This window comes from Sceloporus undulatus, chromosome 1 (genome assembly GCF_019175285.1).
Source record: "Sceloporus undulatus isolate JIND9_A2432 ecotype Alabama chromosome 1, SceUnd_v1.1, whole genome shotgun sequence".
Classification (NCBI taxonomy): domain Eukaryota; kingdom Metazoa; phylum Chordata; class Lepidosauria; order Squamata; family Phrynosomatidae; genus Sceloporus; species Sceloporus undulatus.
In genome coordinates this window covers 96,993,174-97,011,075 of record NC_056522.1, presented here as the reverse complement: position 1 = coordinate 97,011,075, position 17,902 = coordinate 96,993,174, and the positions used below count along the sequence as shown (strand labels likewise).

Here is a 17,902-nt window from a genome sequence, read left to right as displayed (position 1 = left end):
GATACCCATAGCATTTCCCAACATATTTTAACAAAAAATATGTATTAAATTAACCAGAGAAATGCAGTCATTTTATATACTAGAAACAGAACACTTTAAACTAATGACAGGAGTTAAAGTAGGTTCAGTAGGCTGTTGAAGTACATTCTCCTTAGCACTGTGACATTTGATTTTTGCTTTTATTCTTCTCTGGAACATGAAGCACTGATTATTGCAAATGTTTAGTCATTTAGACTGCTGTTATCTCTGATCAAAGGCAAACATATAAACAGTGTTACAGTTATATTGTTGTAATGCATTGTTTTTCACATGTGTTAAATTTTAAAATATAAAATGCTATCAAAACATTTTTTCATGTTTTCTTGGAGTAGCAAAGTACTATTGAGGATTTTGTGGACAACTATCTATTTAATTTCTTTCTGTTCACTCTCAGATTCTGCAATACTGAACAGATCCTTAATTAATCAGTCCCTACTCTCTCTGTGCTTATGCATTTTGCTTTACTCATTTTGCTTTGGATGTTGGGAATCCCTGATTCAGGATTAATCAGCTTGTTTTGCTTTTGCTGTCATTCCAGTAGGTTATTTTTATTTTATTTTATTTTATTGAAATGAGTGGAGCCTTGGAAGTTAGGGCTGTTGTACTCCTTTGGTACTTGAATAGAGAATTATGGTCAAATTGACACATGTATATTGTGGAATGAGGCAGGAATTAAGTACAGTAGTTAAAGTCTCATGTTTCGATAATAGTTCAGATTACAGGGCATGAACAGGGTTTGCTTTTTTAAATGGATTTGTAAAATAACCCTTCTCTTCCTCCTTGCAAACAGAAATTGAATCAGAAGTTTTCTTACTGATATTCATTTCTGAAAAAAGAAAATGTTCAGGGAGTTGGAGGGGACCAATGGAAATCATGAGAGAGAGTCTGAGAACATCTAGAGGGCAATTCCATAATCACGAAAAGTCAACATGGGTTTCAGAGAAAGAAGTCATGCCAGACAAACCTGATCTCTCTCTTTTTTTTTTAATAAAATACCAGCTTGGTAGATGAAGGGAATGCTATGGATATAGTATATCTTGATTTCAGTAAGGCCTTTGACAAAGTTCCCCATAATATTCTTGCAAACAAGCTTGTAAAATGTGGACTGGACAAGGTAACTGTTACATGGATTTGTAATTGGTTGACTGGCCAACCCAAAGGGTGCTCAGCAATGGCTCCTTTTCATCCTGGAGAGAAATGACCAGTGGGGTCCCACAGGGCTCTGTCCTGGGCCCAGTGTTATTCAACATCTTTATCAATGACCTGGATGACAGAATTGGGGGTATACTTATCAAATTTGCATATGATACCAAATTAGGAGTAGCAGCTAATTCCCCTGAGGACAGGATCAAAATTCAGAATGACCTTAATAGATTAGAAAGCTGGGCCAAAGCTAACAAAATGAATTTCAACATAGAGAAATGTAAGGTACTGCACTTAGGGCGGAAAAATTAAATGCACAAATATAGGATGGGTGACACCTGGCTGAACAAGACTACAAGTGAAAGGGATCGAAGGAGTCCAAGTAGACCACAAGTTGAACATGAGTCAACAGTGCGATGCGACAGCTAACAATGCCAATGCGCTTTTAGGCTGCATCAATAGAAGTATAGTGTCTAGATCAGGGGAAGTAATAGTGCCACTCTGTTCTGCTCTGGTCAGGCCCCACCTGGAATATTGTGTCCAGTTCTGGGCACCACAATTTAAAAAGGATGTCAAGAAACTGGAGCAGGTCCAAAGGAGGGTGACTAAAATGGTGAAGGGTCTGGAAACCATGCCCTATGAGGAACGACTTAGGGAGCTGGGGATGTTTAGCCTAGAGAAGAGAAGGTTAAGAGGTAATATGATAGCCCTGTTTAAATACTTGAAGGGATGTCATATTGAGGAGGGAGTAAGCTTGTTTTCTGCTGCTCCAGAGACTAGGACCCGGAGCAATGGATGCAAGCTCCAGGAAAAGAGATTCCACCTGAACATTATTAGGAGGAACTTCCTGACAGTAAGAGCTGTTCGTCAGTTGAAGACACTCCCTCGGAGGGTGATAGAGTCTCCTTCCTTGGAGGTCTTTAAACAGAGGCTGGATGGCCATCTGTCAGGGATGCTTTGATTGAGATTTCCTGTATGGCAGGGGGTTGGACTAGATGGCCCTTGTGGTCTCTTCCAACTCTATGATTCTATGATGCACATTCCTACACTCTAGAGTAGCACTTCAGAGTCTTACCTAGGGTTGCCATAAGTCAGGACCTCCAAACTGGGACAAATGTAGGACAATATTTTCAAATGTAGGACACAGTTTTCATAAAGGGAGGACACGCGAAAAAAATTGATGGTTTTTTTTAAATGTTAATATAAATGCATGTTTCTTAGGCATGATCAAAATGGAGGACATTTTGAAATTTGACAGAAGAGGACTCCTCCTCCTGGAAAAGGAGGAGGATGTCTGGTCACCTTGTCTCTGGTCCAAAATACACTGCAGATATAAAACATAGCTGGACTGAAATGCCCAGAGTTCCTCACCAAAGGTGCATCCACACTGAGGAAAGAATCCAGTTCGAGAGTGACTTAACTGTCCTGGGTTAGTGCTGGGGAATGCTGGGAATTGTAGTACACTGTGGCCCCAGAGCTATCTCTGACAAAGAAGTCTCAATGTCTCCCAAACACTAGCATTCCCAGGATTCTCTAGCATTGAGTTAAAGCTGTCTCAAAGTGGGTTATTACTCCTGCAGTGTGTGAGAGGGATATAAAGGATAGGGACTGGATTCATTCATTAACTCACAAAAGGAGGACATCTGTGTCCAAAACACACTGCTTTGACTGCCAGGGCTCAGTGCTATGGAATCCTGGGAATTGTAGTTTATTGTGGCACCAGAACTCTCTGACAGAAAAGGATAAATGCCTCACAGACACCAGAATTCCAGAGCATTGAGCCCTGGCAGTCAATGTTAGAAAAAATACATAGGGGCAAAATAAATATTGAAAATGTCCACCCTCCTCCTCCTCCTCCTCCTCCTCCTCGGTGCCAAAGGAAATAGCCCTCTCCCCCCTGCTGCCTTGCTGGGACCGGTCCACATGGTGGGGACCAAACAGAGGAGGAGCTCCTCTTCCTGAGTCTGGCAACAATTGTTGCCAACAAGCCTCAAAGATAATTTCCCAAACGTTTGGCCAAAACTCACCAAATCCCCCCATATCTCACCAAATATTCAGTCAAAATCCCTGAAAAGTCCCTGTAAGGTTAATATGGCAATAAAACGTAGCCCTAATTGAATAAAAATAATTGGAACTTATTTCAACTCTCAAAATTACCATTAAAACCAACCACCAAAATCACACCAAAGGCTCTGAAAAGTACCCATTTTGGTGTGAAAGTCACCAGATTGGCAACACTGTGAACCCGGGACAAACCTGAGTCAAGGAGAAAAGCGTGCAGGGACGCCCCCTAGTGGTGAAAAACCGGGAATGTCCCGCCGGCAGGAGGGTTATGGCAACCCTAGTCCTACCCCAGTTTGTGATTGAAGTTTATCGCACCGGGTTCTCGGCCCGGCCCGACAGGAAACGGAAACGAGTGGGGGACGGATTTTACCGCACACACCCGTCTCTCACTCGTTCCGTTCCCCCTCTCTTCCCTGCCCTTTCCGTTCCAGAGGGCACGCTTTTTGAGAACTGTTCAGAACAGTTCTCAAAAATTTCCCCCTCTGGAACAGATTAAGAACGGAAGAGAGGGGGAACGGAACGAATGAGGGACGGATGCGTGCGGTAAAATCCGTCCCCCACTCGTTCCGCACTCGGCCCTGCTCCTTCCGTTCCGTTCTCAGAACGCACGGAAGGAACGCAGTGCGATAAACTTCATTGTCTCTGACTTTCTGTGGTTTGTTGAAACAGAGGAAGAAAAGTTACCCTTTCAGTAAAGAGCCTCCTTTAAATCCTTGATGCCATTTATTTTTCACTGACTGTAGTAACAGTCCTGATGAGCCTTGATAGTGTGTGTGTTGCGGGGGGGGGGGGGGCATTATGATGAAAACACAAGACTCAAGGGTGTACTGAAAATGAAATACGGTAACTAGAGGAGTATGCCAAGGATGAAGTGTTGTGACTTCCATATGTTTCAAAGAAAATATTTGAAGGTCAGATCAGTTAAATGTGTTTTCAAATCCACCCTTTGGTAAATGTGTGTGAGAGAACCAGAGCTGCAAAGAAAAAGCCTGGAGGTTTAAAATGGAAGAGGTCATTCCTACCATTAAGTTCTCATTAAGCACTTTTCAACAGGACAGCACACAATGTCCTTCCAAATAGATCCTTTTGTCCTCATTTACTTTTTAAAATAAACATAGGTATTGCTCATGATACTTTTTTAAAAAATCGGAAGTGCCTCTTGTGTATTTATAGAGAATTGAGCATGAAAGAACAGGCAGATCTGAAAAGCCAGAGATACAGTGTAAAAATTAAACATTTGTACAGATTTACTTAATATTTAGTTCTAAAAGGATTTATTTGAAACTTAACTCACAGTAATCATTATGGCCATTATGTTATATTTAAAAAGACAGGGAAAATATTTTGGAAAAGCTGTTAGTACAGCTATCTGCTTCCTGCTGGCTTCCTTACTATGAAATAATTATTTATAGTGCTGAATGTGAAAGATGCCTCAGATAAGTCAAGGTACAAATTGCCCTTTAAAAGAAGAAGTAGGAGCTCTCCCTTCTTCTGTTCTTCCTGCTCTTGTTACACAGCTGCCTGACACTCAGTATTTGTACAGGGGTGGATAATATCACCAGAATGAAACTTTACTGCTGAAATTTCTGCCCATTCACTTTGGGAAGTGTCCCTAAATTCAAACAAATATATTAATAGTCTGCAACAATATATCAAATATTACATGTGTTTATATTTTAATATTAATAAACCAGTTTTGACATATTCAGGCATAGCCGTGTTGGCTATGTAGCAAAGTACAATGTACAATGACATCCAAAATCCACAAAATAGTGATACCATTATTTGGCCCACCAAAATGCATAACATGCATAATACAAGCATTTTTTTTAGGAAAACGTGCTTAAAAAAATAATACAGGAGAAATAGTTTTTATAAAATGATGATGCTATTCACAGGCACACACATTTTCTCAAGGTTTTGTTGTTCTGTGGCATGCAAACAAGTATGAACAATTCGTTCTCAATGCCACTTCCATGGAAATATTTTGAGAGCCAGAGATTACATGCAGCTCTTCAATGATTGCTATGTATAAATTTCCTGTACTTAAAGGGACAATTGTTAGCTTGAGAAAAGCTATTACTCGAGGGAGAGAATCCTAGCATCAGAAACTGACTGAAATTTGTGGCAGTGGCACACAGACTATTTATATACACGACTTGAAACCTTTACCTTTTTAGCTTTGAAATTTCATACAGCAAAGGCAGCCTCATATAAAATGCTTTGTAGTAATCCATTGTAGATGTGACTAAGGGTGCAGTGTTATATCCATTTACCTGAGAGTAAATCCCATTGAACTCATTGTACCTACACATATAAGACTTCAGTGTAAGATGTGTCATGGCAGCGTGTTCCATCTTCTCCATGAAGGAAACAGCTGGCACATTACCCTAAAGTGTGCTGAGGCATACTTAGCTACAGTACCCACATACCCACCCTCCCACCCCAGCTGAAATCAGTATTAGGTCCAAGAATTCCCAAATTATGCACACTGGCAGGCAATCCCGAGCAAAGAGATAACACACTTGTTGAATTATCTTTCCTTCAAAAACATCATACCCCTTCTTAGTGGTGACTTTTTGCTATTGTAACATAAGTACAGTATAAGGTTTTAATTTTGCCAGAAGTTCTAAGATAAAAGAGGAATAAAGTATAGGACAGGCAATACTTTTTCTGTTGAATGGGCAGGTGCCGTTTTATTTTGTTCATCATCTGATGACTATCAGGATTCTCTAAAGATTAAAGAGAATGCTGCATAATTGCACAGAGATTCTGCTCTGCTGGCTATCAAAGCCCTTTGAGGTTATATTAAAATAAGATACACAATAGTATGGTCAGGATTTCAGAAATAATGTGAACATTGCTATTGAATTTTTAAATTTAATGCAGGTATACCTCAGTTAATAAAGTAGATGTATTCCTGGGTAATATTTCATTAACAGAAAATCATAGAATTACAGAGTTGCAAAGGCCCCAATGGGCCATCAGCTCCAACTCCCTGCTCAGTGCAGGATCTCCAGCTAGAGGATCCCCAGCAGGTAGCTGTCCAGATACTTTTTGGCATCCAGAGAAGGAGATCCCATCACCACAATTTGGTACTAGATATAACACAGAAAGAATAGAGACTGCACATTTCATTCTATGCGTTTCCACGTACCATGAAATATGCCTATAAAGTCCCCCCTCCTCCAGTAGCTGCATATAAGGTTTTCAGTAACAGTATGTAAGATTTATAGCAATGGTTGAGAGAAAAACAGAGAAAAGAAGGTCAGGAAGTGGTATCCAGTTAGCAAACAGAAAAAAAGAACAGCTCAGTGTGTTCAGGAAACATTTTTTGCAAAACAGCATGCTCATGTGAAAGAAACAACTTATTCAGGTAAGTCTTCCATAAGTAAAATAAATACATAAATAAACTGTCTTGACAGCTGCTTCTAAAATGCATCCAAAGATTTTTTTTCTTTTGACCATTTTCCATTTTTCTTATGATTTCCATCAGGGTAGCCAAACTTTTTAGCATACTGGGAATAGCTAGGGAACCGAACTTATCTGCTCTCCCCTTCTTTCTGTCTTGATCAGTAAGGGATTCTGGAGAAAGCTGCTGTTTATCTTGCCTGTTGTAGGCATGTACCTACAGCTACAATAGCACAGCCTGGTGCAGAATCTCATTCTTTTCCAGCGCCCACTGTTTACTGGCGCTGCAACCTGGCAATGAAACTCAGTGTTTTTCCAGCCCTCATTCCCCCCAATACCAATGCTATTACCATCTAGATAGAAGACAAGTAGAGAAAGTGGGGCTAGGCAGACATCAAAATACTTTGTAAAAATGGGCTTCTTTGTCATGATTTGGTAACTGACACGTGCCTGTACTGTAGTTAGATACTATTTTAAGCAACAATACAGAACAGTCCAGAGAACAAATTTTATTTTCTTATTATTTTTTTTTAAATATCCAATGCATCACTCATTATCTTCAAAGCTAAGTATTTATATGGGAAAATACAAAGGATAGTATGTAAGATAATCAAACATATGCACTTGAACACATACACTTCATTATTTTAAATTGTGTGGAATCCAGATTTTATGAAATTTTGCTATTGATTGATAATATTTCCTGTATTTCAATGATAAACAACATCCAGAACAGATTTTTATTATAAAAAATCCTTGCTCCCATTTATTAAATGCAAATAATGACTGGTTTGTCCTGTTTGGTGAATATGCAATATAGAACTGTAACAGAATTTTAGAAACATGTGCATTAAAATTGCAATTCAGATTCATTTAGAATATAATTAGAATTTAATGTTGGTTAAATTCACATTTAGTTAGAATTTGACTTTGGTTCCATGTTTTATCACCGGTTTCTAAACAGAAAGGCAGTGTTTTTTAACTGTGTTTCAGCAATAGGTATTATGTGCTAGTTGCAGTTATGTCACTGATCAGATGTCAGCTGCTACTGTTGTCTACAAATACAGATGGGTTTTATGTATCAACTGTCAAATATTGACCACTTTTAAATATACTTATATATCAAATACCATAAGATACCAATTATCAAATCATGTCAAACATTAAAATCCATAATTCAGTGTTATAAGTGATCCAGACAGCAACAGTCAGAATATTAAAATATTTTATATCAACTCTGATATGGTCAGCCACTGTTTTCATGACAATGACTGCATCTGTGCTACAGAAATAATACATGGCTCAATGCTATGAAATTCTGGGAATTATAGCTTGTTGTGGCACCAGAATTCTCTTGGCAGAGAAGGCTAAATCAGGCAGCAACATCGGGGACAGCCTGAAGGAAGAGGCCCCTCCCTCCTCAACTGTCATCTTGGCCTCAGAGGGACTGATCAGGCAGACCCAGCAACATCAGGGACAGCCTGAAGGAAGAGGCTCCTCCCTCCTCAAATGTCACCTTGGCTTCAGAGGGAGTAATCAGGCAGACCCAGCAACATCAGGGACTGCCTGAAGGAAGAGGCTCCTCCCTCCTCAACTGTCACCTTGGCCTCAGAGGGAGTGATCAGGCAGACCCAGCAACATCAGGGACTGCCTGAAGGAAGAGGCCCCTCCCTCCTCAAAACTGTCACTTTGGCTTTCAGAGTGGGTATCAGGCAGACCCAGCAACATCAGGGACTGCCTGAAGGAAGAGGCCCCTCCCTCCTCAACTGTCACCTTGGCCTCAGAGGGAGCGATCAGGCAGACCCAGCAACATCAGGGACTGCCTGAAGGACGAGACTTCTCCCTCCTTTAACTGTCACCTTATATTTGTTTTGTATTCAATTTTTACTGTACACCGCTATGATCATTGCGGAATAGCGGTCTATAAATAAAACGTATTATTATTATTATTATTATTATTATTATTATTATTATTATTAGTCTCACAATTACAGTTCCCAGAATTCCATAGCACTGGGCCATGGCAGTTAAAGTGGGTCAAACTGGATTATTTCTACAGTGTGGATGCAGTATGAAAAACAGACTGTAAGTATTTTTTCAAGAGCAGTACAGTATATAAGGTTTACAGCAATGAATGAGAGAAAAACAGAGTACCTGTACCGAAAGACAGGAAATGGAATTCAGTTAGTAAATTGAGCAAAATCCTATTTACCAAAATGTTTAGTTATGCAGCTAAACCATGGATTTTCTTATGGTTCACGTAAGCTTGCTCTTGGCCTGTCTTCAGAGAAAGCCAGATCTATTTTTCTTTTTGAATAATTCTAGCACTTGTGCAGCTTCAGCAGCTGTTGTTAAGCTTTAGGGCAAAGGTGTTATATTTTCTATTTATTGTGTGAAGTAGAATATTGCAGGAGGGATTTGAAAAGATGAAGTATGACACAATAGCAAGTGCTTTGTGTTGGCATTTCTTAATAATCAGAAATCAGTAAAAAGCTTTAAACTAAAATAAAAAATAAAAATAAAGAATCTGATTATTTTTAAAGTCTCTAGCAGGAATATTTACAAATAATATTATTTGTTTATTTACAATATTTCTATCCCACCCCATATCATAGAAGATCTCTGGCCAGCTTACAATAAAACCAGTTGAACAATTTAAAACATAAAGCAATAAGACAATAACTGAAAGCAAGAAAAACAGTATAAACGTTCTTAAAATATAGGAAAGAACGACACAGTATAAAAATTTAAGTAAAAACAGTACTATATAAAATCATATGTTTATTCTATGCATCGAGTGAAGTTATTAGGCCCCAAAAGCTTTTATAAAAAGGCAAATTTTTAACTTGGTGCCAAAGTAAGTCCAACACTGGCACCAATCAGGTCTATGGACAGACGGAGTACCACAAATGAGAAGGCCCTCCACCATGTTCTCATACAATGGATTGCTCCCACTTCCCTTGACACAGAAGAAGGCCCCTCCAATAGATTTCAATTCTTGGGCAGGCATATATATATGGAGAGGTGCACCTTCAAATATTGAAGCTTTTAAATTTCATTACCAGCCCCTTGAATTCAGGCTAGAAATGTACTGACACTCTACATTTTCTTTAAAACTGGTATTACAGTGGACCCTCATTATAGGCTTAGGTTTGGTTCCAAGATCCCATGTGGATAACAGAATCCGTGTATGCTCAAGTCCCATTAAATACAATGACAATGGCATAGCAAAATGGTGTCCCTTATATACAATGAGAAAATTAAGGTTTGATACTTGAAATTTGTACTTTTTCTGAACATTTTCAAACTGTGGATGCTTGAATCCGTGTATAAAAAATCCGTGTATAAGAAGGGTGGACTGTATATGGTTTCCATAAGCCTTTATTTTTCTCTAGTATCTCACCAAAATGTGACTGTGAACGAAATTGTCAGTCCCATGAATGAAACTTTTTAAAGCTGACACTTACGTAAGTTCCACAGACTCAATGGATCTACTCTAGTTGAGGGACTTACAGTTAGAGTTAGCTTTATATATAATGCCTGTCGTATTCACCTGACATTTAAAAATATGTTCAGTAATTGCACGCCATCATTCTGGTCAATATTTTGTTTCGCACTAAGTGATAATGCAGGTTTCCCCCCGGCAAACATACTAGCTATTATAATGTTTAGGATGAGACTACATGTGAATAATTAAGTCATTTGTTATTCAATTTGAAGTCATGTATTTTTTATTTACAGTATTTGTTTTGGTTGTGTCTCCAAGTAGTTTCCAATTTATGGTAACCCTAAGGTGAACGTATCACAGGGTTTTCTTGGCAAGATTTGCTCAAAAGGGTGTTGACTTTGCCTTCTTCTGAGGCTGAGAAAGTGTGACTTGCCTAAGGTCACCCAGTGAGTTTCCTTGGCCAAGCAGGGAATCAAACCCTGGTCTCTAGAGCCCCAGTCTAATATCCAGATGACTACATCACTCTGGCTGTCTCTTACTGATTTACTGATGCACAGTAAATAGGAATAATGGAAATGGAGATGGAAATAAGATACAAGTAATAAATGGTTATAATTTATTGTAAAGACCTAGGAATAATTTCTGGTGTAATTTCCTTTTGGTTTTTGTTACTTTTCTCGTATGGTTTTAATGTACACTGAAAATGGGATGCACTCACTGATAAGTGGGATTAAAAGCTTACTTCTCAGAATAAAGAATTGCAACTATACTAAACTGTTAAAATTTGCTCTGTGTGAGTGTGTGTGTATGGGTTAAATCCTGAAATAGATTTAAAATGGTATGTGACTGTGGAGCTATCTTGTTATAAGCACAAAGATAAAGCAGTCTTTGAAGCTGGTTTAATTCTTCTAATGTACTTATATAAGATTTAATTTTTACAGCACTGGTGCAGCATTCTGCATATGAGACTTTGTTCTCAGAATATTGGTTCTTATTTCTTCAAGTATTCTTGTCCATTTCTGAAAATGTTTTAAGGTTTTGTGTGTGTTTAAGTCCAAACTGTATCAACCTCAGATACGGGATAGGTATACTACTCAGCAAACTGCAGACTAGGTTGTTGTTGTTCTTTTGGTTTGGGAATTGAAATGGAGAGCTGCAAAGTGAAATAAAGCTGGTGAAGTCTGAAGCTTTGGGGCCTGTTTCTGCAGATCAAAACGGGACTCAGCTTCAAAACATATTATTATGTTACATAGAACTAAAATATCTGAGATTTGTAGTGTACCCTCCTGAGAGGGAAACCTTGTGTTGACTTAACTCAGTTCCTTGAATACATTTTCCAGAAAAAGTCAAGATGATGTGGTTTATTTTTAATGTGATGATTTTTGGGAGAAAGCTTATAAATAAATAAATAAATAAATAAATAAATAGGTGAGTTTTAAAAATGCCACAAATTCCCATCTCCATATTTACTGAAAGAAACTGACATGGTTGTACCTTTTAAAACGGGCATTGTCTTACATTGATGATCTGCCTCTTTATTCCCTCTTGGTCCCACTCTGGGGGGAAACTGGCATTTAAATGAAAATGAATATAGATTTATCTTCTTGGTCATTATTCACACGCACACGCTCACTCACTCTGTATGTGCTGTCCCAGCTACAACTGTATAGTTCATACCAAACAAAAAGTAAGCTTGCTAGGATAGCATGAGTGCCTTCAGATGGACAACTTCTAGTTCTCCCAATCAAAAAATGTTTTGCAACTATTCCATATTTTCCTCAATAGTTGAGTGTGTGTAAAGAAAAAATACTGACGAAGCAGTGGGAAAAAATTAAGGAGGGTTATAAATGGAAGACAACATTTGGAAATCTCTATAAAATTCTGCAAGGCAGTGATTGCATGATAACAGTCTCATCTGGATAAATTCTAAGTGGCTTCCTTACAATTGAATTTTCTCTTAAGAAAATCCCAGATGGGCACAGGTCAACATGGCTACATGCAGGGACAGTTGGTGGATCCAATGCTGCAAAGATGAAAATCTGATCTTGGTTTTATGGCTTCTCCTCCTGCAGTTGTACAGGAGGTCTCCTGGTAGTGGAATTATCATTACAGAGGTTTCAACACTGGGGAAGTTCCTATACCTATACTATATTTTGCACTGGATTCATATGCGAAGTAATTACACAAGTGGCTGTAAGACTGAATGATTTTGTCCTTATGGCAACAGATCAACCCATTATCACTGGCTACCTGTATAACTCCCCTGGTTTAAGATCTTTTAAGGAAATCAGCCTTGACAAAAAAAGACTAAGGAGGGTTTGCTAATAAAACTCCTCATGAGTATAGGTGTGCATTAAAGATGTGCCTCCTACATTTGTATGGAAAAGAGAAAGAAACTCTTGTCTATGTGTGTGAGAGAGGAAAGAGATTAAAGCCATTTTTTGAAATACTTCTTCCTTCATGTTTACCCTTCTTTCTTTTTAAAATTTCATCTGTATAATGGTGCAGCCATAATACATGACTCTTTTGGAAATGCTGGTATCAAATAACTGAATATATCAGAAAAGAGTGTATTTCCTTTTAATGCTAGTAAAGTCAGTTTCTTTCCCACTGATTGGTCATTATGTCTGTAGAGAATTAAGGAATTTTCAGACGTAGAACCAGTAAGTTCTAAAAAGCTATCAGTACATGTTAGTGATTAAAATTAATGGCAAGCAGAATACATTTTGTTGTTGTTGTTAACTGCCTTTAAGTCAACTTCGACTTATGGTAACTTATGGTGAGGCCTTGCAGACTGAGGGCTGTGGCTTCCTTGATTGAGTCTATCCATCTGGAATGTGGTCTTTCTCTTTTCACACTGCCTTCTTTCTTACCAAGTATTGTCTTTTCTAGTGAGTCATGTCTTCTTGTGATATGGTCAAAGTATGGCAGCCTGTTTAATCATCTTGGGCTCCATTCCCACTTACAGATAAATTAGTGTGCGATCTGAATTGTTGGATTGATTTGACAGTGGAGCATGGTTCTTACTACATTTGCTCCGATCTATGTTAAAATAATTTAATAAGGACTTATTAAATAAATTTAAAAAACTACATTTGCCCCAATCGCATTTCCTCCATCCAAAATAATCCACTTGTGGTTCCCATTCACAAATGAATCGATTCAAAATTATTTGGTTCCAGCCGGCCGAAGGGGAAATTTGGATCAATTCTGATCCACATGTAGTCCACACTTGTGCAGAATCGATTTATCGAAAAAGAAGTGGAAAAAATCAGCGTCAGAAAGACGCGGGTTAAATGGGTCTAGCACATGGTCCCCTCTTGGAATCACTTCAGCAATTTGAATTAAGTGGGAACCAGGGTCATTTGAACCAGTTCAAACCAACTCACAATCCGGTTTAAAAGGTAGTGGGAATGAGGCCTTGGCTTTGAGGGATTGCTCAAGCCTGATTTGCTCTCTAGGACCCATTGATTTGTCTTTTTAGCCATAGTAGTCTCAGAACTCTTCTGCAGGAAATCTTAAATGAGTTTATTTTCTTCCTGTCAACTTTCTTCAGTGTTCAACTTTCACAGCCATACATAGAAATGGGAAAGTGTAAATTTTTACACTTCAAAATCTGTCTAATTCCTTTATAACATACCTTCCAAGTACTTCTGATTTCTAGACTGAGGTGTCCATTCTGATTAATAGAAAATCTTGAATTATTTCAATGCCTTCATAACCTATTTTAAGATTATGTAAATCATTTGTGGTAATTATTTTTGTTTTTGTAATGTTCAGCTGGAAATCTGCCTTCACACTTTCTTCCTTTACTTTCTTCATAATTGTTCCAGATCTTTGCTATTTTTTGCTAATAGTGTGGTGCTATCTGCATATCTTAAATTACTGATGTTCTTTCCTCCAGTTTTTACACCTTCCTTTGAGTCTAATCCTGCTTTATGTATGATATGTTCTGCACATTCATTAAACAGATAAGGTGATAAAATGTAGCCTTGCCTGACCCCCATGCCAATTGGAAATGCTTCAGTTTCTTCATATCCTGTCATGACAGTAGCTTCCTGTTCTGAGTACAGGTTATGCATCAAGATAATCAAATGCTTTGGCACACCCATTTCTTTAAAAGTGAACCATAGTTTGATAGTATTCGATCACAGTTTGCATTATATCCTTTGATTGCTTTTGCTACATCATTCCTCACTATGATTACAACTCCATTTCTTCTCAGATTTTCATTTCCAGAAAAAAATATTGTGTAATTACCTGACTCAAAATGTCCTATTCCTGTCTACTTTAGCTCGCTCACCCCAAGTGCTGCAATTTTTCTCTGCTTCCTCTGATTCATGGTTCTCACATCTCATTGTCATAGACAGTCAACCCTCTGTATCTATGTTTTTTTAAAATCATGGATTCAGGTATCAACACTTGAAAATATTTAATAAATATATAACTTACAAAAAGAAAACTTGATTTTGTTTTTTTATATATAAGGGGCACATTTTACTATACCATTGTATTTAATGGGACTTGAGCATCGATGGATTTTGGTATCCATTGGTGGTTCTGGAACCAAACCCCAGGTGATAACAAGGACCTACTATAATATGTATTGTGCAGCTTCAGACTTTCTTTTCACCTCTCAGCATGTCAGCAGCTGAACATCCTTTTGGCTTGAGTCCAATTGCATCATTAGCCATAGTGCTACTCATAGTTGTCCTTTGCTGTTGCCTAGTAACTTGTTGAGTACCTTTCCGACCTAGCTGTGTTATCTTCTGGTACTATCTCTTGTTTCATTTTGAATTGTCTCATCATAGGATTTTCATTCCAAAGAGGATTAATGTGCCTCTTTCTCCACATTCCCAAAGTGTTAGCTATGGTGACACTGCCATTGTCTTTGAGATATCTTCAGCTAGTGTCACCCCACACTGTTGCTGCTGCCCAGTAGCTGTTTGGCTGACACAATTAGTCTTGCTCCTCAACGAAAGCCTATCTGACATGGGAGACTGTACTAGCAGTACTGCTCACAGGAGCACACAATCCCACCGCCACAGAAAGAATACATACATTCAACAGATTTTTAGGAGCCAGCAATAAACTAAAACAAAGATAGACAAAATGACAACATGCTTTATGTGGCAGTATGGAAACATAAAGCCCTGCTTCCACCCAAGTTCTGATTTTATTTATTTACAGGGCTATGTGTCTGCATTGGCTGACCAAGTTGCCTATAGCAGCTTTATTTGGAGCAGACATTAACAAGTGATAATGCTTATCGCCATACCGTGAAAAGCAGCACCTGCTGATTTCTGCAGATCAAACAGCTGTTTAAAGCACAGGAAGAGGTCTGGCTCCCTTTTGAGGGAGTATTTGTTTTTAAAGATGCATGTAGGAATCCACCTTTGGATTTCCATTCAGGTTTCTTTCTTTATCTTCCTGATCCATTGTATAACTATTTTAAAACATTTTTGTGATTTTTGTTTTGTTTCGTTTTGGGAAAATATTGCAGGGTATAAACCTGCTGCTGGAGGCAATGCTGATGATACTCAGAATTTTTGCATAGAAAATGGCTACCTTGCATGATAGACTCTATAGAGTTTGCATGTTACATCACTGTTGCTTTTAATTGCCAAGAAAGTGTAAAGTAGGACCTGGTATCCACTGGGGGTTGGTTCCAGGACTCCCTTTGGATACCAAAATCTGTGGTTGCTCAAGTCTCATTAAATATAATGGCATAGTAAAATGGTCCCTTATATAGTAAATATTTTCAAGCCGTGGATGGTTGAATCCATGGATAAAGAATCTGTGGATATGGAGGGCTGACTGTATAACATGATCATCTAAGATTTGATCCTGTATAAGAGAGATGACATAACACATATTACAGATAGCTGGTTAGACAATGAAAGTGGGGAAAATATGTTTCTCTGTACACGAACGGTCCAAAATGAAGATGGTGTGTAGGACGTGGAGTTACTGAAGGTGATTGTGATTCATTCCCTCACCCTGTATGTTGCTTTATACAACAATATATAGTGCGCCCTTACTTTATGCGAGGGATCTGTTCTGGACTCCCCCGCGTAAAGCAAATACCTTCTATGCTCAAGCCCCATTTAAATGAATGGGGCTTGTGCATGTGGTGGTGTGCGTGCCGCGCCCCATTCATCCATATGGGACACGATGCTCCTTCTCCCTGCGCGGCTTTCAGCATATGCTGAAAGCTGCATATGACGTGGGCGCACTGTAAGAGTTTTGCATGTTTGTTCCTGGCAGTAGGTGGCCAGGATTCTACAGATATTCCACCCATCCCATTAACCAAGCAATAGGTCTCCTTACTGGCGCTGACTGGGAAGCTTTCAGCTATAGTGTTGGCGTCTCCCAGAATCTGGGAAAATCTACGCAGACACCACTTTGCCAGAATTGCTCAGGACTTCATGATCTTGACAACAATCACAGAGCTCTCCAAATGATATACTGTACCTCATTCATATAGCAGAATGTACTATTTTGTCCAGGACAAAAAAAGGAACATAGTAAAAACACTGGTAGACGAGGCAAAAAGGATCTGTGAACCCCACTTTTTGGAAGATGAATTGAAGCACCTAGACTGGGCTCTACAGGCTAATGGTTACTCCAGCTCAGAAAAGGGCTGCCAGGCTTAGAAAAACCCAGAACAGTGAAGACAAACAACCACTCAAAGGGAAGGGATTTTTACCATTCATCAAAGGAGTCACAACAGACAGAAAAGGGAAACGGGCGAGAAAACACAACCTCCAAACGATCTACAAACCAACCATGAAAATCCAGCAAATGCTGCGCTCAGTGAAGGACGGCAGAGACCCGCTCATGGACATAGGAGTTTACAGCATACCGTGCAGCTGTGAACAAGTCTACATAGGGACCACCAAATGCAGTGTTCAAACACGAATCAGAGAACATGACAGACACTACAGACTGGGCCAGCCAGAAAAAACAGCAGTAGCAGAACATGTTGTAAACCACCCTGGGAATAAAATTCTATTTGAAAACAGTGAAATTCTGGACCATGCCAACAATTACTGGGTCAGGATACACAGAGAAGCCATTGAAATCCACAAACACCAAGACAGCTTCAACAGGAAAGAATAAACCCTTAAAATAAGCAAAGTTTGGCTATCAATGCAGAAAGACATCAAAATCAAGACCCAGCAAGTACAGATGAAAACCACCCAGGGTAAGGGGGGTTTCCTATAATTAAATGAACACCCTGAGGCCTTACCATTCAGCAACAGACCAACACACAGATTAACATGTAAATCACTTCCTCTCAACCGAGGGTCACACAGTATATATACCCCACTCACTTCCATGCCAGAATTCTCTAAATATGCCAGCCACAGATGATGGTGAAACATCAGGAAAAACTCTTCTAGAATATGGACACATAGTAGCTCAAAACCCCCACAAAAAACTATGTCTATGGAGAGTTTCCTGCTACTTCTGCCAGCAATTCTATAAAAGCTTCAGCTAGTCTGTGTGTGAAAGAAATAGTTTGGCCTGTTTGAAGCTGCCTATAATTTTTTTTAAAAAATGGAATTTTATTCCACTCCAAAAATCAGTTTTTGCCATTTGCAAGTACTCTTAGATTCAATTTTCCATTTGGATGATGGTGGGGTAGCAGTGGCTTAGACTGTGCCTGTTCCTAAGAACATAATAATAATAATAATAATAATAATAATAATAATAATAATAATAATAATAATAATAATAATAATAATATATCCCGCCTCTCTACAAAATGCAATCGAGGCGGCTTACAAGATT

The 17,902-nt window shown here is 38.7% G+C and overlaps 2 protein-coding genes across 2 annotated transcripts in view; one reads left to right on the top strand and one right to left on the bottom strand.

Moving 5' to 3' along the window:
* MSH5 (mutS homolog 5) overlaps nucleotides 1-11,707 on the bottom strand; it is a 29,352-nt gene extending 17,645 nt beyond the window's left edge. The window contains exon 1 of the mRNA XM_042447323.1: nucleotides 11,600-11,707. The gene's annotated coding sequence lies outside the window, so the exon portion shown is untranslated. The remainder of the gene's footprint in view (nucleotides 1-11,599) is intronic.
* The window catches only part of AKAP7 (A-kinase anchoring protein 7), a 90,119-nt gene that overhangs the window by 34,039 nt on the left and 38,178 nt on the right, over nucleotides 1-17,902 (top strand). The gene's annotated exons all lie outside the window — the stretch shown is intronic.